The sequence below is a fragment of the Muntiacus reevesi genome, chromosome 2 (assembly GCF_963930625.1).
Source record: "Muntiacus reevesi chromosome 2, mMunRee1.1, whole genome shotgun sequence".
In the NCBI taxonomy this organism is placed as follows: Eukaryota; Metazoa; Chordata; class Mammalia; order Artiodactyla; family Cervidae; genus Muntiacus; species Muntiacus reevesi.
The window spans coordinates 23438961-23463605 of record NC_089250.1 but is presented as its reverse complement, the minus strand read 5'-3'; the positions used below and the strand labels follow the sequence as shown (position 1 = coordinate 23463605).

Genomic DNA, 24645 nt, shown 5'->3' with positions numbered 1-24645 from the left:
TGGTCCAGGTGTGTTTTAGGGCATTGCAAGTTCTGGCTTTTATCCAACTCACAAAGGAAGTGCTGAATCAAGCAGCTGCAGTTCTTATTTCTAGGATCACCTCTTTGCAACTACCAGGACCCTCTTTTCAAAATGAGAATAACAACTTGAGAACTATACTATATTTTCTTCTTTTTAAAATCTTGAGATTCTTGAGGTCTCTTCTGATTTCTCAAAATTTGAAGTTAATGAGCCTGCCTTAGTCAGTATTCCAAGTATCTGTCATTTAAACTCTATCACCTCAAACTCCTCTTTCCAGGAGTAGGCCAATACTAACAGTTTTGTATGTATATTTCTAGATCCATCTCTATGCATTTTTTATTGTGATAAAATATACATAACAAAATTTACAATGTTAACCACTTTGAAGTATATAGTTCAGTGCATTATGTACAAAAAAGTTGCGTGCTTCTGGATTTCTGTGTCATCCTCGTGCAGCAACCATGCCAATCTTCTCTGTGCAGCTCCAATTTTAGTCCATGTGCAGCTGAAGCAAGCACTCTATGCAATTTTAAATGTGCATGTTCCAACATTATAAATGCAATCATACCATACTAAGGAAGAAAAAAGGGGAAAAAAAAGGTGAAAGACAGACATTCCTGGTAAAACAAAAAATTTCTGACCAGCAGAAATGTAGAAATGTGAAAAGAACTCTTCAGGAAGGAGGAAGATGATAACAGCTGGAAATTTTAATCCACAAAATGGGATAAATAATGGCAGAAATGGTAAAAATGTGGTTAAATACAAAAGTGTTCTTTCACCTGCTTCAGGTCAGGTCAGTTCAGTTCAGTTCAGTTGCTCAGTCATGTCTGACTCTTTGTGACCCCATGAATCGCAGCACACCAGGCCTCCCTGTCCATCACCAACTCCCAGAGTTTATTCAAACTCATGTCCATTGAGTCAGTGATGCCATCCAGCCATCTCATCCTCTGTCGTCCCCTTCTTCTCCTGCCCCCAATCCCTCCTAGCATCAGGGTCTTTTCCAATGAGTCAACTCTTCGCATGAGGTGGCCAAAGTATTGGAGTTTCGACTTCAGCATCAGTCCTTCCAATGAACACCCAGGACTGATCTCCTTTAGGATGGACTGGTTGGATCTCCTTGCAGTCCAAGGGACTCTCCAAAGTCTTCTCCAACACCACAGTTCAAAAGCATCAATTCTTCAGTGCTCAGCTTTCTTCACAGTCCAACTCTCACATCCATACATGACCACTGGAAAAACCATAGCCTTGACCAGATGGACCTTTGTTGGCAAAGTAATGTCTCTGCTTTTTAATATGCTATCTAGGTTGGTTATAACTTTTCTTCCAAGGAGTAAGTGTCTTTTAATTTCATGGCTGCAATCACCATCTGCAGTGATTTTGGAGCCGAAAAAAATAAAGTCTGACACTGCTTCCACTGTTTCCCCATCTATTTCCCATGAAGTGATGGGACCAGATGCCATGATCTTAGTTTTCTAAATGTTGAGCTTTAAGCCAACTTTTTCACTCTCCTCTTACCTGCTTAATCTCTTTCAAAGATATCTGACAAAGCAAGCATAATAAAGTGAAGAGTTTATAATGTGCAGAAGCAAAATGTGTGACAACAAATACACAAAGGACAGAAGGAAGAAGGCAGAAGTGTCCTGTTGTAAGATTCTTATAAGTCACATGAAGTGATAAAATATTACTTAAAGGCAGACTGTGACTATGTATGATACTTAAATAACCCTAGAGCAACCACTAACAAAATGTTTAAAGGAGATATAGCTAGTAAGCCGGGATTCCCAAGTGGCAAAGTGATAAAGACTCTTTCTGCCAATGCAGGAGATGCAAGAGATGCTGGTTCAGTCCCTGGGTCAGGAAGATTCCCTGGAGTAGGAAATGGCAACCCACTCCAGTATTCTTGCCTGGAAAATCCCATGGACAGAGAAACCTGGAGGGCCATAGTCCATAGGGTCGCAAAGAGTCAGAGATGACTGACTGAGCACACACACACAGCTAGTAAGCCAATGTGCTAAGTTGCTTCAGTAATGTCTGACTCTTTACAACCCCATGGACTGTATAGCCCACCAGGCTCTCTGGATTTTCCAGCCAAAAATACTGGAGTGGGTTGCTATGTCCTTGTCCAGGGTATTTTCCTCACCCAGGGATTGAATCTGCATCTCTTGTGTTTCCCGAATTGGCGGGTGGCTTCTTTACCAGCAGCACCACTTGGGAAGCCCTAAGTAAGCCAATAGTGGAAATCAGAAAGAATCATGAAAAGATTCAATTACTACAGATGAATAAAGAAACAAAGGGAAACAAGGACAAAGAATAGATTGGGATCAATGGAAAACAAATGCCCAAGTAGTAAATTTAAATCTAATCACATCAATAATTACAGTGAATGTAAATTGTCTAAACATGCCATTATTACATAGTTCAAATCATTATGTTGGACACCTAAAACTAATACAATGTTATATATCAAGTATAATGCAATTTTTTTTAAAAAAGCACTCCATTAAAAGAGATTGTTAGATTGGATAAGAAAAATAGAGACCCAACTATATCCTATCTAGAAGAAACTGACTGTAATATAAAGATATGAGCAGGTTAAAAACAAAGGGCAATTTTTAAATTAGATAAAAATTTACAAAAGAGAGTAAAAAGGTAAATCCATGCCACAGAAGCACTATGTAAGTATTATCCACTGGCTATATGGTTACATACATTGTAGAAAATTCTAAGGAATCTACCAAAAAGAAATTAGGACTAAGTAGATCAGAATTTGTAAAGAATTCACAAAACAGCAATAGGACAAAGACAACCTGATTTTATAAATGGGCAAAAGATTCAAACAGACACTTCACCAAAGAAGATATACTAATGGCAGATAAACACATGGGGGAGAACACCCATTATCAATCATAATGGAAATGCAAATAAAATCACAAAAGCTTATCACTCTACATCCTCATAATAACCACAGTTTTTGTAGATGGGCAGTATCAAATGTGGACAAGGATATGATGCAACTAAGGTCCTCATACACAGCTGATAGGAATGCAAAATGGTACAGCCACTTTGAAGAACCCTTTGTCAATTTCTCATGAAGTTAAATATACATTTACCATATGACCTAGAATCTGCTTCTACATATTCACCCAAGAGAAATGAAAATGGACATCCACATAAAAACAGCAATGTTCATAACTGCTTTCTCCTTAATAGTCTGAAAACTGGGAACATACTGCTTGTTGTCAACAGGTGACTAGAACAAATTATAGACCACTCCCTGGCAATGTAAAGGGACAAACTTCTGAGATGTGAAATGACATGCCACACTGAAATTGGGATTTGTTCTGGCTCTGTCACTCTTTTAACTGCCTCTCCACAACACACACACACCCCTCTCCCACTATATACCCGTTGAGATCAGGAACTATTTCCTCTTCCTTCTTATTCCCAGTGCCTCGCACAGAGCCTGGCTTACAGTGATTGCTCAGAAATTATGTATTGAATGTAAGAATATCATTGCTTTTCAATGTTCATAATGTTCTTTAAAAAAAATTTAAAGAATTTAACGGGCTTTAAAAGACTTATTTATTTGGCTGCGTCGAGTCTTAGCTGCGGCATGTGGGCTCTTCACTCCGTCGTGCAGGGTTCTCTCTGATAGTGATGCAGGGGCTCAGTAGTTGTGGCCCACAGGTTTAGTTGCCCCGAGGCATGTGGGATCTTAGTTCCTCAACTGGGAACAAACCCGGATCCCCTGCATTGGAGTGTGGATACTTAACCAATAGACCACCAGGGAAGTCCTCATGATGTTCTTATTAATGCACTGTCTGCGTGCATATTTCTGAGGGCTTTGGGCTCTGTTCTCGTGGATTCTGTTTGATGAAGCACACACTCCACTTCGACTTCTGGATGCCTGGTCAGTCGAGTTGACAAGGGCAGCAATGGAAGCTTCTGCACTACCGCTCCAGTCTTTCCTCTTGATACTCAAAAGGTTGGAGCCAAGGTTTCTTCCATCCCTCCTTTGGGCTCAGGCACAGCGCCAGCCTCAACCCCAGCGTTTGAATCATACTCTCCTTTGGCCAAGTTTTAAGAGCCAACTTGCACTTTGGCTGTTGCAATATATTCTGACTCCTTCACGTGTGGTTTGGGCTCATTGATATTCATGAACTTGCAAACAGGAGACCTATCTCACCGGGAAGCTGGGCAGTGGATGAAGGGCCGTTTCCTGGTCTCCCTGTGGTGTTGGCCAGGCTGCTGTGCCCACTAAAAATAGCCCAGATGCTCTCAGAGGAATTCTTTAAGCCCCTGTCCAGATGGAACAGATCTTTCATCATTGAGCTTTGGGTATTTTGGCCTCTAGAGATGAGTACCCAGAAGCCTATGTCACCCTGGAAGATACTACCTGCATTTTCACTTCGTGGGGACCCTGATGTGTATTTGGTTCAGTTAAAAATGTGTTCCCTGTCCAGTCTTACACAGCAGCTAAGAAGGAACACCAGAGCAGAGAGTAATGTACACGGTGGCAGAGGTTGCTGCAGTTGCATGGGCCAGCAGCCAAGGAGATTGCTTTTTCTTGGAATAGGTTAATATTTCTGCTTTTTATTTTCCTGGTTAGGTCACAGACTCATAGTACAAGCATGTCTTTGCTTCCCTTAGTTTAGCTAAGCCATTTTCCAGAATAAGCACTCTAGCTCCTCAATTGTGTACTGGTGTGTACACATGTATGTGTATATGTGTATGTATATGTGTGTGCAAATAATGTAGGGGTCTCACCTAGACCAGCCACACTTTCAGGGAGTTCCAACACATGAGGGCCTCCTGCTAGTTACAGTAAAATAGGAGTACGGGAATTTTTATCTTCAGATTTATAGTACATCCAATGTACCAGGCACTTTGTTACATACTTTTCAAGGTTTATCTGTTTAAATCCTTTTGAGGACCATGTGAGATAGGCCAGTCTTAGCCCCACTTCACAGGTAAGGAAACTAAGGTTAATCCAGGGAAGTAATTTGCCCAAAGTCACACCTGCAGAAGTGATGGAGCTGAGTTTCTTTCTTTCTTTTTTTAAATGTATATTTATCTACTTATTTGGCTGTGTTGGGTCTTAGTTGTGGCACATAGGATCTTCCTTGCATCATGCAGAATCTTTCGTTGTGGTGCACAGACTCTCTAGTTGTGACCCATGGGCTTAGTTCCTCTGAAGCATGTGGGATCTTAGTTCCCTGATGAGGGATTGGAAGCACATCCTTTGCAATCCAAGGCGGGGTGTTAACCATTAGACCACCAGGGAAGTCCCATGATGAAGCTGATTTCAACCTCAGCAATCTGGCTTCAGAACCACGCTTTTTATTGCCACATGCAGAGACTGATGGGTCAGCCCTTGGAATAACACCATCAAATAAAGAGTGTGGACAGCAGCCAACTCTAATTTTATATTGTTGGCCGTAGATGAACTCCCTTCTGCTCAAAGCTAAGGGCCCAAGTGTCTGGACTCTGACTTACAGCACTGGTTAATTTTTTGCCAATGGAGCAGTTTGGTGTTTCTCCAACAGCCTCTAACCTAGATGCACAGGAACTTTACCAAGGTTCCCTGATGTGGAAAGGTGGTAGTGTTTTTTCTAGGAGATTGTGAAGAACTATAACTCTGGTGGGAAGATAGACCTCCTGACTTCTGAGAAAGCAGTGGTGGGCAGCCATTCCTTTATTTGTTCATCAGATATTTTTAAGTACCTCTTTTGTGGGGGAGAGAAAGGCAGCAACAGACCCTGCCTTCATAGAGCTTCCATCTGGCACAGAAGATAGCAGTTCAATGAGCAATTACAGTGATGTGCCTTGAGAGCAAAGCTATAGTCAGGGCTGGGAACTATGGGTGTGTGAGCCTGGAGGACACTGTCTCCCATTGAGAATTCACATCAAAGTCAAGGTCGGGAGACTGGAAAGGTACAAATGCAAACTCCAGGATCAGCCCAATAATGAAGAGAGGTAGATTAAGAACACAAGGGTGCTGAGGAGTGCCTCATCTGTTCTCCTTCCAGGACATTTTAAGTGACCACCAAAATATGTTGTGAGCTCTCGTGGGCACCAGAGCAAAAGGCCCAGGGAGTTTCAGGGTTCTGGTGTTTCTGCTGGTACGCTGCAAGGAAACATTCTTGCACTGTTGGTGGGAATGTAAACTGATATAGCCACTATGGGAGACGGTATGGAGATCCCTTAAAAAACTAGAAATAAAACCACTATATGACACTGCAATCCCACTCCTAGTCATATACCCTGAGGAATCCAAAATTGAAAGAGACACATATATCCCATTGTTCATTGCAGCACTATTTACAATAGCTAAAACATAGAAGCATCCTAGATGTCCATCGACAGATGAATGGATAAAGAAGTTGTGGTATATATACACAATGGAATATTACTCAGCCGTAAAAAGGAATGCATTTGAGTCAGTTCTAATGAGGTGGATAAACCTAGAACCTATTATACAGAGTGAAGTGATTCCGAAAGAGAAAGATAAATACCGTATTCTAACGCACATATATGGAATCTAGAAAAATGATACTGAAGAATTTATTTACAGGGCGACAGTGGAGAAACAGACAGAGAATAGACTTATGGACATGGGAAGAGGGGAGGACAGGGTAAGATTAAAAAACAAACAAACACAAGGGTGCTGAGGAGTGCCTCATCTGTCCTCCTTCCAGGACATTTTAAGTGACCACCAAAAAATGTTGTGAGCTCTCATAGGCACCAGAGCAAAAGGCCCAGGGAGTTTCAGGGTTCTCATGTTCCTGCTGGTAAGCATGAGGAGCCAAGACATTTCTTATTCTCATTGCTAACATCTACCACCCTGCTAATTGGCTTTGATCTATAAAAACTTGATTACATCAAGCCATTGCTAGAAGAAGTTTCCTTTTTTTCCCTAAATATCAAAGTTTTTTTCTTTCATATATTCGATCTGCCATCCTCCCAGGGAGAGTAATTCATTTCCCAGAGTTGACTTGTTCTAAGAAGTAAATTTTCATCCATTTTGAAGGCTTACCACAGAGTGACTTGGCAAAACCCAGAGAACAATTGCAATAATTAAAGACAGCATCCCAGGTTTTCTCCCAACTTTTCATCAAGTGATCCCACAACAGAGGAGAGTCAAACCCTTGCCCCTGGGAAGTTTGGAACATCCTTACAGCTCTCATAAATTTCTTCAAAGTTTTTTGTTTTATTTTGAAATACCAACATTAATGAATTTTGCAATTAACTCTGTAACATATGCAATTATTTTAATATGAAAACAGTATATTGCAGATGAAATGTTGCCATTTACAACCACATGGATAAGACCTTAAAGGTAATATGCTAAGTGAAATAAGTCAGACAAAGGAAGACAAATACCATGTAATTTCGCTCACATAGGGAATATAAAAAACTAGTACATAAGTGAACAAACCCAAACAAACAGAGATACAGAGGACAGAGTAGTAACAGTGACCAGAAGGAGAGGGGTAAATGGGGAGTGAGAAATAGGTAAAAAGGATTAACTGTACGGTGACAGGTAGAAAGGAACACTTTGGGTGGTGAGCATGCTGTAGTGCATACCGAAGTGGAAAAATAATGTCGGACACATGAAACTTACATAATGTAGTAAATCAATCTTCATCTCGATAAAAGATAAGAAAGACAAGCTGTATTTGCCTCCAAATCTTTGAGTAGTTGATGCTTCAGGGAAATGAGCAGGCTGAATGCTCCAGGGCAAGAAAATCCTTCTCACTTATTTTCATCACACAGTGCTCTTTTTTATTTTTATTTTTTTGACCATAAAAACCACCAGTAAGTATAAAAAATTTATAGTGGAATTTGAAAATATTCCACAACACTTAACAATGATTTCCTCACTACTTTGGGCTGGAGATCACAAATTTAACCCAGAAGGCTGAAATTCATCCTAGATCTCTTTGAATCTGTTTTTATTTATTTATTTGGCTGTGCTGGGTCTTGGTTGTGGCATGTAAGATCTTCGATCTTCCTTTCGGCATGCTAAATATTAAATTTTGGCATGCAAACTCTTAGTTGTAGCATGTAGGATCTAGTTCCCCAACCAGGAATCAAACTTGAGCCCTCTACATTGGGAGCATGAAGTCCAGTTTAGCCACTGGACCACCAGAAAAGTCCCCTGTTTTGTTTTTAATCTTTACCTTGGGGACAAAAGTGTTTGCCCCAAAAGACTGTTATAAGGACTAAATTGAATTAGCATATGTAAAGTATTGGGAGACCAAACCAATCAATCCGAAAGGAAATCAGTCCTGAATATTCATTGGAGGGACTGATGCTGAAGCTGAAACTCCAATACTTTGGCCACCTGATGTGAAGAACTGACATTGGAAAAGACCCTGATGCTGGGAAAGATTGAAGGCCAGAGAAGGGTACGACAGAGGATGAGATGGTTGGATGGAATCACTGACTCAATTTTGAGTTTGAGCTAGCTCCAGGAGTTGGTGATGGACAGGGAGGCCTGGCATGCTGCATTCCATGGGGTTGCGAAGTCGGACATGACTGAGCGACTGAATGCAACCAAACTGAAAGTGTTAGGCAATGGACTTCCCTGGTGGCTCAGATAGTAAAGAATTTGCCTGAAATGCAGTAGACCTGGATTCGATCTCTGGGTTGGAAAGATCCCCCGGAGAAGGGAATGGCTACCCACTCCAGTATTCTTGCCTAGAGAATTCCATGGGCAGAGGAGCCTGGTGGGCTACAGTCCATAGGGTCACAAAGAGTTGGACAGGACTGAGCAAGTACCACTTTCATTTTTTTCGAGATCTTAGGCAATACTGGATACCCCATAGAAATCTGTTTCTTTCTCATAGGTACATCTCAGTGCAATTTAGACAAACTGCAAAGAAAAAAGTCAGTCTTGCTAAGTCCAGGAAAGTCAAAATACTTAACATTTAAAACAGATGATCAAGATTTGGGAAATTTCATTTCTGTTTTCAACTCCTTTGCTGACAATAAAAATTCATTCATTCCTCCTGTGCTGTGGCCTTACCATCCAAAAGTCACAGTAGGAATTCTGACTCCTTATGGAAATAAACGGATGAAAGAAAGACACTTTATCCATACTTCAGTGACTGCCCTGTGTATCATCTTTGACCATGGTTTTCTAAGTTTGATGGGCACCATCCTGATAGAATAAGAATTACTCTCCTTCTAGGAACAGACGAGAAATACAGGGAAAGGGGGTAGCAAACCTGCCCCAGGTGATTACGTGACCACTGAGCTGGCCATGATGGGAACGTTAACAGCCCTGACTTCCACGTGTCACAGAGACCAGTCCATCTATATAGGCTGATGCTAGGCTGGCAGTTTGGAACAGATAGTCAAAGACTCCCTGAGCAACAATTTTTTTTTTAATTATTGAACAAGAAGACTGAAAAAAGGGAAGGAAAAATGTCATCGGACCTCTAATCTCTAACTTGTAAATTCTGTATCATCAAATGACATTTAAAAGAAGAATCAATGATCATATATGATTAAAATAAATGTACATGTTCTGTTTTTAAAAAGTGTTATGAGGCCTAAAATGAGTTATGTAATGCAATAAATGAATTCAACAGGACTGTGAATGAGATAAACCTTCTTATTACAATTTTTGCACAATAACTTGTAATGTGTTATTATTTTCTTATAAACAATCAGAGAATTTTTAATTATGTAGGTATAAGTCACTGAGAATTGTTTTTAAAGCCATATTCCCTTAAAATAAATGTGCTAACTTTAACCATATTAAATGAAAGACTGTTACAAAAGATAAGTTAGACAGTATTACAAAAAACAAAGCAAAATCCTCTTACTAAGGCACATTCCTCTTCTTACCTTGGTAAAGAGAGGAAAATATTGCATAAATTACTATGATGGCCTGAACAATGATTATATTTCTTTGATAAATATGATAGATGGAAATGGTCTAGAAAACAACAAGCTGGATATACAGAGTGACATTTTATCGTGCACATAGAATTCTCATTAGTTATGGGTTAGATGTATTTAGACCACACAACCGTCGTTGGCATTTTCCTTAATCTATTTTGTTCGTTTACTGCCTTCATAATAACCACAGCACCCTGCAAGTAGAGTCTCACAAATTTAATCTTTTCCTATTCGATTGCATTTTCATATGTACAAGGCTATTTGGAAAAAAGAAGACCAGAGGAAAACTTAGATGCCAGATTGTTACATGAAATTAAATCTATGTCCTTAAAAATGAAATGGTGCACTCAGCACGTGGCTGTGCTCTTTGCAGAATTAGATCTAGCTTTGTTTCTGGTTTTTCATGTTGCTACAAACTATTTCTCGCTATCTGGAAAGTTCCTTTCTCAAATGATCTGTGCCATATTTCATTTAAATTGCAAGATAGGATAATCATCTGCAGCTCACTAACATTTCTAGAATGACTGTGTATATAGCTACATCAGCTTAAAGACAGAACGCTAGCTCATATGAGTAGTAAGAGACACAGATAGAAAATGCACTATATTTCTGCATAGCCATCTAAGGCTGATGTTAATTATCGAGTACCGTCTTTTGTCTTGATATGAGTTGTTAACACTTGAAAATCTATTTCCTGAAATTGGCTTCTTGTTATGAGTATAAGGCATGTGAATTTCAAATAAACATAGAGGAGGCAGAACCATTTTAATTTCCTAAGAGTCACCATCAGATGGTTATTTTTCCCCATTTGGCTGCACCAGGTCTTAGTTGCAACTTGAAGGATCTAGGTGCAGCATTTGAATTCAGTTCTGGCACATGAGCTCTAGTTCCCTGACCAGGGATCGAACCTGGGCCCCCAGCATTGGGAGCATGAAGTCTTAGCCACTAGACCACCAAGGGAGTCCCCAGATGTTTCATATAATGTTGGGAATGATGTGAATTTGTTGAATGCTCCTTATGTGCCAGGCATTGTGCTCAAGATTTTTCATGATTTCTCTCCTTTAGTTGGCAAAATTGTACAAAGTAAATACTCTTCTCCCCATTTCACAGATGAGGAAATGGAGGTTTTATGTCATTAAACAACTTGCCCAAGGTTTTACAGTCAATAAATGTCGAAACAAGGATTCAAAATGAGACATTTTGATTTCAGCTCTCACACTCTTAAACTGCTATTCTACCTCAAAAAAATTTTCTTCTGGGTGACTTTGAAAGATACATCCCATGTATTAAAAGAATATGAATTTGGAACACATGAGAAAGAGAACAGAGAATAGAGAACAGGAATGTCAATGGAGCCAAGAATTAGGCCAATACATGAAGTGGACAGGATTCATTTAGCTTGAACCACAGTTTTATTGTACACCTTCTTGCATTCTTTGCAGAGACCAAACCCAATGTTGGGGCCTACATTGTCAAACCAAACCAATTGATCAAGAGAAGCATGAGTGTTCTTTATAGTCAGATGATAAAACAGGCTCTTAAAGATCCTCGTAAACAGAACTCCATGTAATGAAATGAAGCCTATTTTCAACAGCGTCCTTACAGTAAATGTGATGGTGCATTTTGCAGGACTCTCTCTCACTGGTCTGTCAACACAGGCAAATAGCACAATTCATTTAAAGCAATTCTCCAGAAGACTAGCACCACATGGTCCAGATATACCAGGGCCATCAACAAGACTGATGGGCACTCATGAACCAAGCAATTTGCTTCTGAAATAGAAAGCTAAACTGAAACAATAATAACTTTACTGCATAGTTTTCCCTCATTAAAGATAGCAGCTTTTTGTCTGTAGTTATGATTTATGTACAATATTTTTCAAGAAGTACCAGTGATGAAGCATAGAACTGATATTTTAAGCAAGGGGGTGTTAAAAATAGTGTGTGGTTACTGGGGGTTCAATCCCTTGGTTAGCAAGGCCTCCTGGAGAAGGAAATGGCAACCCACTCCAGTATTCTTGCCTGGGAAATCCCATGGACAAAGGAGCCTGGCAGGCTACAGTTCATGGGGTTGTAAAAGATTTGGACACAACTTAGCAACTAAACAACAACAACCTTTACAGGTGTTCATGACTTTTGTTCTTGTTCCTTAGTCACCAAGTCATGTCCGACTCTTTTGCAACTCTTTCCTTCTCCAGGGTGTCTTCTAGGATGAGGCATGGAACCCAAGTCTCCTGCATTGGCAGGAAGTTTCTTTACCGCTGAGATACCAGGGAAGGCCTTTAGAAACACCTAATTTTTACACCTACTGCTACACATTCCTCTCTTCGTCTGTCCATCTCTTCCATGTGACCATGACAGGAAACGCTGTGGAAAACCACGTAGAGCTTCTAGAGACCTGAAGATACAGAAGTAGACAAAAAAGTTGTAAAATCAGTTGAGGGTACTTCCCTGGTGGTCCAGTGGTTAAGAGTTCAACTTCCGATGCAGGGGGTGTGGGTTCGATCCCTGGTTGGCGAGCAAGGAGCTCACATGCCTTATGGCAAAAAAAAAAAAAAAACCAAAAACCTAAATCAGAACCAATAGTAGAACGAATTCAATAAACACTTTGAAAATGGTCCCCATCAAGAAAATCTTCTTTTAAAAACAGTCAGCTGAAAAAAACCTACTTAGGAGATTGTATCATAAGGTCAAATTTCAAGACAAAGCTGACCTTTTTAGTAATCTTTGTTCCCAGATTATTTTGCCCCACACTATCTAAATTGTTTCATGTTACCTTGTTAGACTACAAAAAAACAAAACAGGAGAAATGGTTTCGGGCTAGCAGGAATCCTCCTCTTAAAACTATAGTTTCTTCTGACTGAGTTAATGATTTTTGAGTCGTTCCTATATAAATATGAACTAGTTTAATCAACAACAGTTCTTCTATCACTTAGCAGAGGAGACTTTTCTGGGGAAATACAAATACGCAAGGTATTTCAAGGCCTCCGAAAGGGAAGAATGCAGATGCCTGATGGTTTTAGAATTTTTCCCAAGGTAAACTTTTCTTTCACCCAAGGAAAAGAGAAACAAATATTTTCTTCTATCATCCTCGTTTTTCTCTGCTAAGTAGCAAACACAAAAATAATCTGAGTAAAGATAACATAAGGCTTCGGTCCCTCAGTTTTTGGAACCAGAGACCAGTTTTGTGGAAGACAATATTTGCATGGATGGGGGTGAGTGGGTGGTTTCAGGATGGTTCAAGCACATTACATTTATTGTGCACTTTATTTCTATTATTATTACATCAGCTCCACCTCAGACCATCAGGCACTAGATCCCAGGGGTTGGGGACCCCTGCCATAAGGGACACTTTTGTAGTGACAGAAGAAATCTGGATGTTGACTGTGGTGGGTATTACATGAATATATACATGTAATAAAATGGCATACAATGAATGCACACGTACAAGTGCGTGCAAAATTAGTGAAATCTGAATAAGGTGGGTGCATTGTGCCAATGTGAATTCTCTGGTTGTGACACTGTAGTCTTGCAAGATGTTACCCTTGAGGGAAGAAGCGGGATGATGAATATAAGAGATCTTGCTGTATTCTTTCTTATAATTTCATGTGAGTCTACAATTACCTCAAATACAAAGGTTTTTAAGAGAAAAAATAAGTTTAAATCTTTGAAATAGATTTTCTTCTCTTTTATTTTGTATCTTTACAAGATGATGGATGTTCACTAAACTGTGGTCATCATTTCATGACATAGGTAAGTCAAATCGTTATGCTATCCACCCTAAACTTATACAGTTCTGCGTGTCAATTATATATCAATAAAACTAGAAGAAAATAAATCTCATGAATGAATCTTTTTAAATTCCTGGTGCAGTTGTTGACCAAACTCACCCTGTGATTTCACATTGCCTTTGTTTTTCTAGTTTGTCTTCAATTTGTCTTCAATTCTCATATATACCTTTTTATTTTTTCTCTACCTGGAAAAAAAAAATCTTACCCTTTATGATGCAGCTTCTAAAACTTGTACAAATTTTTCCCTTACTCTGTTCACCTAACAGAATTGAATAAGTCTTACCTTTGCTTCCTTAGCACCAGGCATAGATTAATAAAAGGTGGTACATATTGAGCCCTTACTCTACACCAGGCACCTTAACCTTTACAACTCAGTGAGCAAGACATCGTACTCTCGCTGTTTGACTGATAGAGGAATTGAGGCATTGAATTTGCCGAGTGTTATACAGAGAGCAGGTGGCAGAGTCAGCTTACGTAGCTGACCAGTCTAACTCCAGAGCCCACAGGGCAATTGATGTACATCCTACCTCTTCTATGAACCACTGGTTATCGCTTAGCACATGGTATTGAGCTGTTTATATTCTCACCTCTCTCCCTTCTTCCCAAGGAAGAGTCGCCCACACTAGCTTTCTCCCCTTCTTCATCTCCCATTCATTAGGATCTGGCTTCTGCTCCCATCACTCTCTTGAAACTAGAATTTGGCTCTCTATATCCACAAGATTCAACCAATCGCAGATCAAAAATACTCGAGGGACTTCCCTGGTGGTCCACTGGTTAAAAATCCACCTTGCAATGCAGTAGACACAGGTTCAATCCCTAGCTGGGGAACAAAGAGCCCACATGTGGTAGGGAAACTAAGTCTGTGTGCCACAACTAGAGAGTCCCTTGCACCGCAAGGAAAGATCCCACATAATGCAAGGAAGATCTCATGTGCCATCACTAAGACCCAACCCAGCCAAATAAAGAAATACTTTAAAACTATCTTTATATTTGAAAAAAACCCAGAAAGTTCCAAAAAGTAAGACTTAAATTTGCCACTCACCTGTCAACTATTCCCGTAGTATTTACACAGCATTAGGTATTCTAAATAATCTAGGGGCTTCCCTGATAGCTCAGTTGGTAAAGAATCCACCTGCAATGCAGGAGACCCCAGTTCGATTCCTGGGTCAGGAAGATCCGCTGGAGGAGGGATAGGTACCCACTCAAGTGTTCTGGCCTGGGGAATACCATGGACTGTGTAGTCTAATTGAATAGATTAATAAACTAATCTAAATAATCTAAAGATGACTTAAAATATATGATAGAGTGTGCCTAGGTTATGTATGAACACAATACCACTTTATATAAGAGACTTGAGCATCTGTGGACTTTGGTATCCTGGGGGTGGGGAATGGAGGGAGGGCTGGTCCTGGAGCCAATGACCCAGGGATACTGAGGAACAATTATACCCTCACAGTGGTCACCAATGACCTAAAGGTTCTCAACACTTTTCTGTTTTCTCCTGACTTCTCAGTTGTGTCAGGAACTTCTGAGCCCTCTCCCCGTCTAGAAACAATCTCTCCCCTTGGTTTTCCTGAGGCCCTGCTTTCTGTTTCTTCTGCTATTGGCTGCTCCCCCGTCTCCTTAGTTTTCTTGGCTGCCAACCCTTAAACTTTCATCCCTTCCTTTCCCCACTCCACTTCATTCTTAATGTTCATCCCTTTTCCCTCTGCATCCTCTTCCTAGGTAGTCTCCTCCACTCCAAATTATTTCTTCCAACCCAGACATTTCTTTTGACCTTAACATCCATAAAGCCAGGTGTTCCTACCCCCAACTCTATATTTTCCTATGTAGACTTTTACCACAGCACCTCTTTTTCAAATTTATTTTTTCTTAGCACCTGGCATAGAGCAGGTGTTCAATAAATATATTTTTTAGTAAGAGAACTTAGGTAAAAACAGATTAGAGGGTGTTTTGGTAAATCAGGCCAAAATGATGATGCTATAAACTATAAAACTCTGCTGGAGAAGAAACTGGATTTAAAAACAGATCAGGCTGGCCTTTGGGGACTGATTAAATGCAGAGCTGGAAGCGAGAGACAAACAGAACTTACATGTGTCTGGCTGTAAAGTGTGCAAAGAGAGAAGGCTGGCTCTCTTCTTTGGTCAGCTTTCCAGATAATTGCCAATATATCATTTTATTTTGTTTTGTGCTGAATAAGATAGATGCAGGGCTTCCCAGGCGGCGCTAGTGGTAAAAAAAAACCTGCCTGCCAATGCAGGAAACACAAGAGATGCAGGTTCGATCCCTGTATAGGAAAGATCCCTAGGAGAAGGAAATGGCAACCACTCCAGTATCCTTGCCTGGAAAATTCTCTGGACAGAGGAGCCTGACAGGCTACAGTCCATGGAGTTGCAAAAGGAGGAAGATCTCCCTAAGCCATTAGTTAACTGCACCAGTTCCACCAGCCTATAAGCTCCATGAGAACAGAGATTCTGTCTGTCTTGGCCTCAATGCCTTCCCCAGAGACCAGTATATCCTAGGCATGCAACAAATACGTATCGTCTTCTACTGAGTATCTTCTATGCACCAGGAACTACACTACTTGCTTTACATATATTTTCTTTTTAAAAAATATTTATCTATTTATTTGGTTGTGCCAGGTCTTAGCTATGGCACTCGGGATCTTTGATCTTCACTGAGGCATGCAGGGTCTTTAGTTGCGTCATTTGGGATCTTGTTCCCCGACCAGGATTGAACCCAGGTTCCCTGCATTTGGAGTAGGGAGTCTTAGCCACTGGACCACCAGGGAAGTCCTTATATTTTATTTTCTTCATTAATACTCACTACGATTCTGACACCAAATTCTGATGTGTGGGGTTTTCATCCCACACCAAGCAATTCCTGGACACCAACTGAATGTCCTATAATTCAACTCAGTTCTGACACTATCTCCTTGAAGATAGATAGTGTCAGGCCCAATAGGTTAAGGGTTCAGTCTTATAAGACTGCCGCTCACTTAAAATGCCCATGTCAAGCCCAAGTTGTCACCTATGCTTCAAACTTGGGCTATAGATCCAAGGTCCTACAACCTGCTCTTTGGTCCTATTGATTTGCTAGAGCAGCTTACAGAACTCAGAGAAACATTTTAATCTGAGTTCAGTTTATTATAAGAGGATGTAACTCAGGAAGAACCCTATGGTACAGATGCTTAGGGCAGGGTACAAGCTAAGGGCACAGAGCTCCCAAGGCCTCTGGGTACACAACTGTCCCTGAATCCCCAATGTATTCACTGACCTGGAAGCTCCCTTAACTTCATCCTTTTAGTTTTTTATTGAAGACTCATTAGCTGCTTTCCTGGTGACTCAGTGGTAAAGAATCCACCTGCCAAGCAGGAGACACGGGTTCCATCCCTGTGTTGGGAAGATCCCCTGGAGTAAGAAATGGCAACCTGCTCCAGTATTCATGGACAGAGGAGCCTGGTGGGCTACAGTCTATGGGGTCACAAAAGAGTTGGACATGACTTAGCAACTAAACAACAACAACAACAACAAGAGACTTCATTACTCAGCGTGATTGGTTAGATTATTGGCCACTAGGAATTGATTTGACTTCCAGCCCCTCTCTCCCTCCCCAGAAGTCAGGAACTGGGACTGAAAGTTCCAACTCTCCAGTCATGTGGTTGCTTCTCCTGGCAACCAGCCCTCATCCTCAGGTACAATTCAACATTCACCTCATTAACATTACAGAAAACATTGTGGTTATTCTCTCATCCCAGGAAATTCCGAGTGTTTTAGGAGTTTCTGTGCCAGAAACTGTACAAAAACCAAACATGTTTTTTATTATACCTCACAGTATCACACTCATCAGAAAAAAAGAAAAAGACTCATTTCAGGAGTGAAGATGGTTTGGAAAGTTTAGTTGCCTTATTCAAGTTTGTACTGCAAGTAAAGTAGCTAAGGCAGGAGTTAAACCTAAATGGGTCTGTAAATCAACTATACCTCAGTTTTTTTTAATTTTTTTTAAAGTGGGGGGGGAAAATAGCTAAATGGGTCTGATTACAAAGGCTACCCTTTAATGGAATGCTATATAAACTTCCTGTGTGTGTGTGTGTGTGTGTGTGTGTGTGTGTTAATCGCTCAGTCATGTCCAACTCTTTGCAACCCCATGAAATATAGCCTGCCACGCTCCTCTGTCCATGGAATTCTCCAGGCAAGAAGGGTTGCCATTCCCTTCTCCAGGGGATCTTCCCGACCCAGGGATCAAACCCAGGTCTCCTGCATTGCAGGCAGATTCTTCCAGGGAGATGAATTTATGCAATAGGGAAGAAACTTTGTCTGCTATTACAAGTTAATTACTAAAAGGACCTTGCCTATAAGCTTAAATCATACGTAGTAGCCCATTTCTGGGAACCCTACCTTCCAGGTAATGATCTTTAAGCCAAATTATCTCTGTTTACTTCACAGGAAGATCCTGAACAGGCCCAACTGTAAACGGCTACACAGAGGAAGAAACCAACAGATCCCCTCCAGAGTGTGGCTGAACCAGGACTTTATTCCTCCTCTTTTAGTGTAAAAGAAGCCTGAATTCTAATTTGGGCAAGATGCTCCTTTAGAACACGAGTTTGCCATCTTCTCTGTCTGCTGACTTTCCGAATACAATCGCTGTTCCATGCCCAAAACCTCGTAACCTGATTGACTGATCTGTCCTGCAGTGAGTGGGGTGAGCTTGAACTTAGTAACACATTTTGGTGAAGCCAGCCAGGAGTCTTTCTGTTTGTGACCAGCTGGCCTGGCAATGAGGAATTCTCAAGGAAGGCCATGGCAGCTGCTGGTACCACTTGTCCTGAGTATCTTCCCTTCAGAATTACCCAAAGCGACCCTGGCTGCCTCAACGCTTGGCAACTAGAGCAAGGAATTGACATCTGGGAGCTCAGGGGCTCCATACAGTAGGGTAAGTGCTCTGGTATGTATAGACAGAACTTTAATTTCCATCTTTGGGGGTATTTTCCCCTCCGGAATAAGCTGATTTGTTTTATATTAGATTGGGGTACCCTGTTGGAGAGAGAAAATAATTGCTGGACTTTTACCCAGTTTGTGGACTGGTTTATTTGAATGCTAGCATTTGTGTGTGCTGTTTGTATTTTGTTTGTCTTATATTTAGCAATGCTTGGCCTCAGTACCTGTTAGGATCTCTGCAAAAGGGTTTAGGCAGGGTTATCTTGAGACCTTGTATGCCATGTAACATCACCTTTGCTGTGTTAATTATGTTGTTGGTGGTCTCCTGTGTTGTTGGCCCAGTTCCAACAGCTCTCCAAAGAGTCATGTTGCAAGAGGGGTTGAGTTGATGGTTCTTGTGATATATAAAGCCCTCAGACCAAATTTGAGAGTTTATTTTGTTCTTTGGATTTTTTTTTTTTAATATAATTTTGTTTTGGTACCATTTCTCCATTTACAGACTGATGTCAAATAGAGGAAAGGAACAGCAACAAAAAATCTGTCTGTTCTTGTCTGAATGTGGGACATTTTCAGGGAGAAGACAAAGCTTCCACCTGGTTCCTAAAATCGCCAAAAGGCCCATCCAAGAAATCAGCCTGGTTGGTTGATGCCAAGGCAAAAGGGCTTCCATTTAATGGTTAGAGATGATTGATTGCTCTTTGTGGCTTTGTGGTGGCCTTTGGATGACTCTATAGCTATTCTGTGAAGAATGATGAAATCAGTCCTCTAATGTGCAAGCATTTGAGCTATTGCATTAATGTAGGAAAAGGTCAGGTAGTCGTCACCTCATGGTAAAAGGAACCCAAGGGAAAATCTTCACACAGGAAAGAAGAAAAAGGAATGCATGCAGGCTAAGTTGCTTAGGTCGTGTCCCACTCTTTGCAATGGCATGGACTGTAGCCCGCCAGACTCCTTGGTCTACGGGATTCTCCAGGCAAGAATGCTGGTATGGATTGCCATGCCCTCCTCCAAGGGTTCTTCCCAAACCACGGTTGAACCTGCATGTCTTACGTCTCCTGCATTGGCAGGTAGATTCTTTACCACTAGTGCCCCAAAAAGGAAGCCCAAAAAAGGTGGGTGAGGCTGTATTGCTGCAACCTCCTGAACTGGCCGTCCCAGCTGCTCCAGAGGTTATGCCATGCAACCCCAGTTCCCAACACTGGGGATTGGGAAGTGGTTGGACTGGCTCTCTCTCCTTATCAGGATCAGCTGGAAAATCCTTTCTTAGCTCCTGGGGCACAGGGACCTGGGCTGGTATCCCCGTCTAAGATCCAAGAGAGCACACAGTTTGGGCCGGGAGCCATTCCCAGGGCAAGGCAATTTCCCTTATGTTGCATCCCGGAAGGCAGCGGTCCCCAGACTTTCTGGCACCAGTAACTAGTTTCATGAAAAACAGTTTTTCCATGGACCAGGAAGGGGGCAATGGTTTGGGGATGATTCAAGCACATTACATTTATTGTTCACTTTATTTCTATTATTATTACATCATCTCCACCTCAGACCATCGGGCAACAGATCCCGGAGATTGGTGACCCCTGCCATCAGTTCAGTTCAGTCGCTGACGTGTGTCTGACTCGTTGCAATCACATGAATCGCAGCATACCAGGCCTCCCTGTCCATCACCAACTCGCGAAGTCTACCCAAACCCATGTCCATCGAGTCAGTGATGCCGTCCAACTATCTCATCCTCTCTCGTCCCCTTCTCCTCCTGTCCCCAATCCTTCCCAGCATTAGGGTCTTTTCCAATGAGTCAACTCTTCGCATGAGGTGGCAGAGTATTGGAGTTTCAGCTGCAACATCAGTCCTTCCAATGAACACCCAGGACTGATCTCCTTTAGGATGGACTGGTTGGACCTCCTTGCAGTCTCAAGAGTCTTCTCCAACACCACAGCTCAAAAGCATCAATTTTTCCACGCTCAGCTTTCTTCACCATCCAACTGTCACATCCATGCATAAATACTTGAAAAACCATAGCCTTGACTAGATGGATCTTTGGTGGCAAACGAATGTCTTTGATTTTTAATATGCTGTCTAGGTTGGTCATAACTTTCCTTCCAAGGAGTAAGCGTCTTTTAATTTCATGGCTGCACTCACCATCTGCAGTGATTTTGGAGCCCAAAAAAAAGTCTGACACTGCTTCCACTGTTTCCCCATCTATTTCCCATGAAGTGATGGGACCAGATGCCATGATCTTAGTTTTCTAAATGTTGAGCTTTAAGCCAAGTTTTTCACTCTCCTCTTTCACTTTCATCAAGAGACTTTTTAGTTCCTCTTCACTTTCTGCCATAAGGGTGGTGTCATCTGCATATCTGAGGTTATTGATATTTCTTCCAGCAATCTTGATTCCAGCTTGTGCTTCTTCCAGCCCAGCGTTTCTCATGATGTACTCTGCATAGAAGTTAAATAAGCAGGGTGAAAATATACAGCCTTGACACACTCCTTTTCCTATTTGAAACCAGTCTGTTGTTCCATGTCCAGTTCTAACTGTTGCTTCCTGACCTGCATACAGGTTTCTCAAGAGGCAGGTCAGGTGGTCTGGTATTCCCATGTCTTTCAGAATTTTCCACAGTTTATTGTGATTCACACAGTCAAAGGCTTTGGCATAGTCAATAAAGCAGAAATAGATGTTTTTCTGGAACTCTCTTGCTTTCTCGATGATCCAGCGGATGTTGGCAATTTGATCTCTGGTTCCTCTGCCTTTTCTAAAACCAACTTGAACATCTGGAAGTTTACGGTTCACATATTCCTGAAGCCCGGCTTGGAGAATTTTGAGCATTACTTTACTAGCGTGTGAGATGAGTGCAATTGGGCGGTAGTTTGAGCATTCTTTGGGATTGCCTTTCTTTGGGATTGGAATGAAAACTGACCTTTTCCAGTCCTGTGGTCACTGCTGAGTTTTCCAAATTTGCTGGCATATTAAGTGCAGTACTTTCACAGAATCATCTTTCAGGATTTTGAAATAGCTCAACTGGAATTCCATTACCTCCACTAGCTTTGTTCATCGTGATGCTTTCTAAGGCCCACTTGACTTCACATTCCAGGATGTCTGGCTCTAGGTGAGTGATCACACCATTGTGATTATCTGGGTCGTGAAGATCTTTTCTGTACAGTTCTTCTGTGTATTCTTCTTAATATCTTCTGCTAGGTCCATACCATTTCTGTCTTTTATTTAACCCATCTTTGCATGAAATATTCCCTTGGTATCTCTAATTTTCTTGAAGAGATTTCTAGTCTTTCCCATTCTGTTGTTTCCCTCTATTTCTTTGCATTGATCACTGAGGAAGGCTTTTTTCTCTCTCCTTGCTATTCTTTGGAACTCTGCATTCAGATGGAAATATCATTCCTTTTCTCCTTTGCTTTTTGCTTCTCTTCTTTTCACAGCTATTTGTAAGGCCTCTTCAGACAGCCTTTTTGGATTTCTTTTCCATAGGGATGGTCTTGCTCCCTGTCTTCTGTACAATGTCACAAACCTCCGTCCATAGTTCATCAGGCACTGTGTCTATCTGTCTATCAGATATAGATCTCTCAGATCTAATCCCTTGAATCTATTTTTCACTTCCACTGTATGATCATAAGGGATTTGATTTAGGTCATACCTGAATGGTCTAGTGGTTTTTCCTACTTTCTTCAGTTTAAGTCTGAATTTGGCAATAAGGAGTTCATGAACTGAGTCACAGTCAGCTCCCAGTCTTGTTTTTGTGACTGTATAGAGCTTCTCCAACTTTGGCTGCAAAGAATATGATCAATCTGATTTCAGTGTTGAACATTTCAGTGATGTCCATGTGTAGAGTCTTCTCTTGTGTTGTTGGAAGAGGGTGTTTGCTATGACCAGTGCGTTCTCTTGGCAAAACTCTATTAGCCTTTGCCCTGCTTCATTCTGTCCTCCAAGGCCAAATTTGCCTGTTATTCCAGGTGTTTCCTGATTACCTACTTTTGCATTCCAGTCCCCTATAATGAAAAAGACATCTTTTTTGGGTGTTAGTTCTAAAAGGTCTTGTAGGTCTTCACAGAACCATTCAACTTCAGCTTCTTCAGTGTTACTGGTTGGGGCATAGGCTTGGATTACCGTGATATTGAATGGTTTGCCTTGGAAGCGAACAGAGATCATTCTGTCATTTTTGAGATTGCATCCAAGTACTGCATTTCGGTCTCTTTTGTTGAACATGATGGCTACTCCATTTCTTCTAAGGGATTCCTACCCACAGTAGTAGATAGAATGGTCGTCTGAGTTAAATTCACCCATTCCAGTCCATCTTAGTTCACTGATTCCTAGAATGTCGATGTTCACTCTTGCCATCTCCTGTTTGACCACTTCCAATTTGCCTTGATTCATGGACCTAACATTCCAGGTTCCTATGCACTATTGCCCTTAACGGCATCGGACCTTGCTTCTATCACCAGTCACATCCACAACTGGGTATTGTTTTTGCTTTGGCTCCATCCCTTCATTCTTTCTGGGGTTATATCTCCACTGATCTCCAGTAGCATGTTGGGCACCTACCGACCTGGGGAGTTCCTCTTTCAGTATCCTATCTTTTTGCCTTTTCATAGTGTTCGTGGGGTTCTCAAGGCAAGAATACTGAAGTGGTTTGCCATTCCCTTCTCCAGTGGACCACATTCTGTCTGACCTCTCCATCACCCGTCTGTCTTGGGTGGCCCCACATGGCATGGCTTAGTTTCACTGAGTTAGACAAGACTGTGGTCTGTGTGATCAGATTGGCTAGTTTTCTGTGATTATGGTTTCAGTGTGCCTGCCCTTTGATGCCTTCTTGCAACACCTACCGTCTTACTTGGGTTTCTCTTACCTTGGACGTGGGGTATCTCTTCACGGCTGCTCCAGCAAAGCGCAGCTGCTGCTCCTTACCTTGGACAAAGGGTACCTCCTCATGGCCACCCCTCCTGACCTTGAACATGGAGTAGCTCCTCTCAGCCCTCCTGCGCCCACACAGCCACCGCTCCTTGGACGTGGGGTAGCTCCCTGCCAAAGGGAACCTAAATATAAACACCCAACTGGCTCTGTGTCTATGCATAGTCCTTTCTCCACCAATTGTTTAATCGGACCATCCTTCTTATGGGGAGGATCCTTTCCAAACGACAGAATTGTTCTCTTCTATTTTTTTAATTGTTTTTTTAAAACTTTATATTTTGTATTGGGGCATCACCAATTAACAATGTCATGATAGTTTCAGATGGACAGCAAAGGGACTCAGGCATACATATACATGTATCCATTCTCCCCCAAGCTCCCCTCCCATCCAAGCTGCCACATAACATTGAGCAGAGTTTCCTGTGCTATGTAGTAGGTCCTTGTTGGTTATCCATTATTTAAATATAGCAGTGTATATACATCAATCCCAAACTCCCTAGTTATCTTTTCTCCCCCATCTTTCCCCCCTGGCAATCATAAGTTCATTCTCTAAGTCTGTGCTTATTTCTGTTTTTGCTACCCACCAGCCTTCTTGGACAGACATACACATTCTTCTCAGTGTGATGCTTACAGGAGATGAAAAGAGAATGGTCATTGATAAGGCCAGGGAATCAGCATACCAGCTCCACCTAACATACCCAAATGGTGCACCTGAAGCCCACTTGACAGGACCTACTACTGAACCAAACTGGTACCCCAGTGAAGGAGGGATGTCCTTATTAACGCACTACTCTAAGTGTATCTTACCAGGCTTTGAAAGAGTTTGATCAAGGTTCAAGAAGTTGAGCAGAAACCATATGAAGACCCTTCTGAATTTTTGAAAAAGGTTTATCAGCCCTATAGATGTTACACTGATACAGATCCCAAGGTCCCTGAAAATACTGGAATGATAACTTCAGAGCAGCTCAGAAGTCAGGAGAAAGTTGCAAAGATTAGATGGCACATTCAGAATGAGTGATTCCCAATCAGAGATGTTTCTTTTAAAGCATTCCAAAGGGAAGGACAGAAGAAACAAGATG

The 24645-nt window shown here is 41.4% G+C and overlaps 1 non-coding gene across 1 annotated transcript; it reads right to left on the bottom strand.

The window, feature by feature from the left end:
• Nucleotides 1-433: 433 nt before the first annotated feature.
• Nucleotides 434-539, bottom strand: LOC136162157 (U6 spliceosomal RNA). Its single transcript, XR_010661994.1, has one exon. It is a non-coding gene; the product is annotated as a U6 spliceosomal RNA (small nuclear RNA).
• Between the last annotated feature and the right edge of the window lie 24106 nt (nt 540-24645).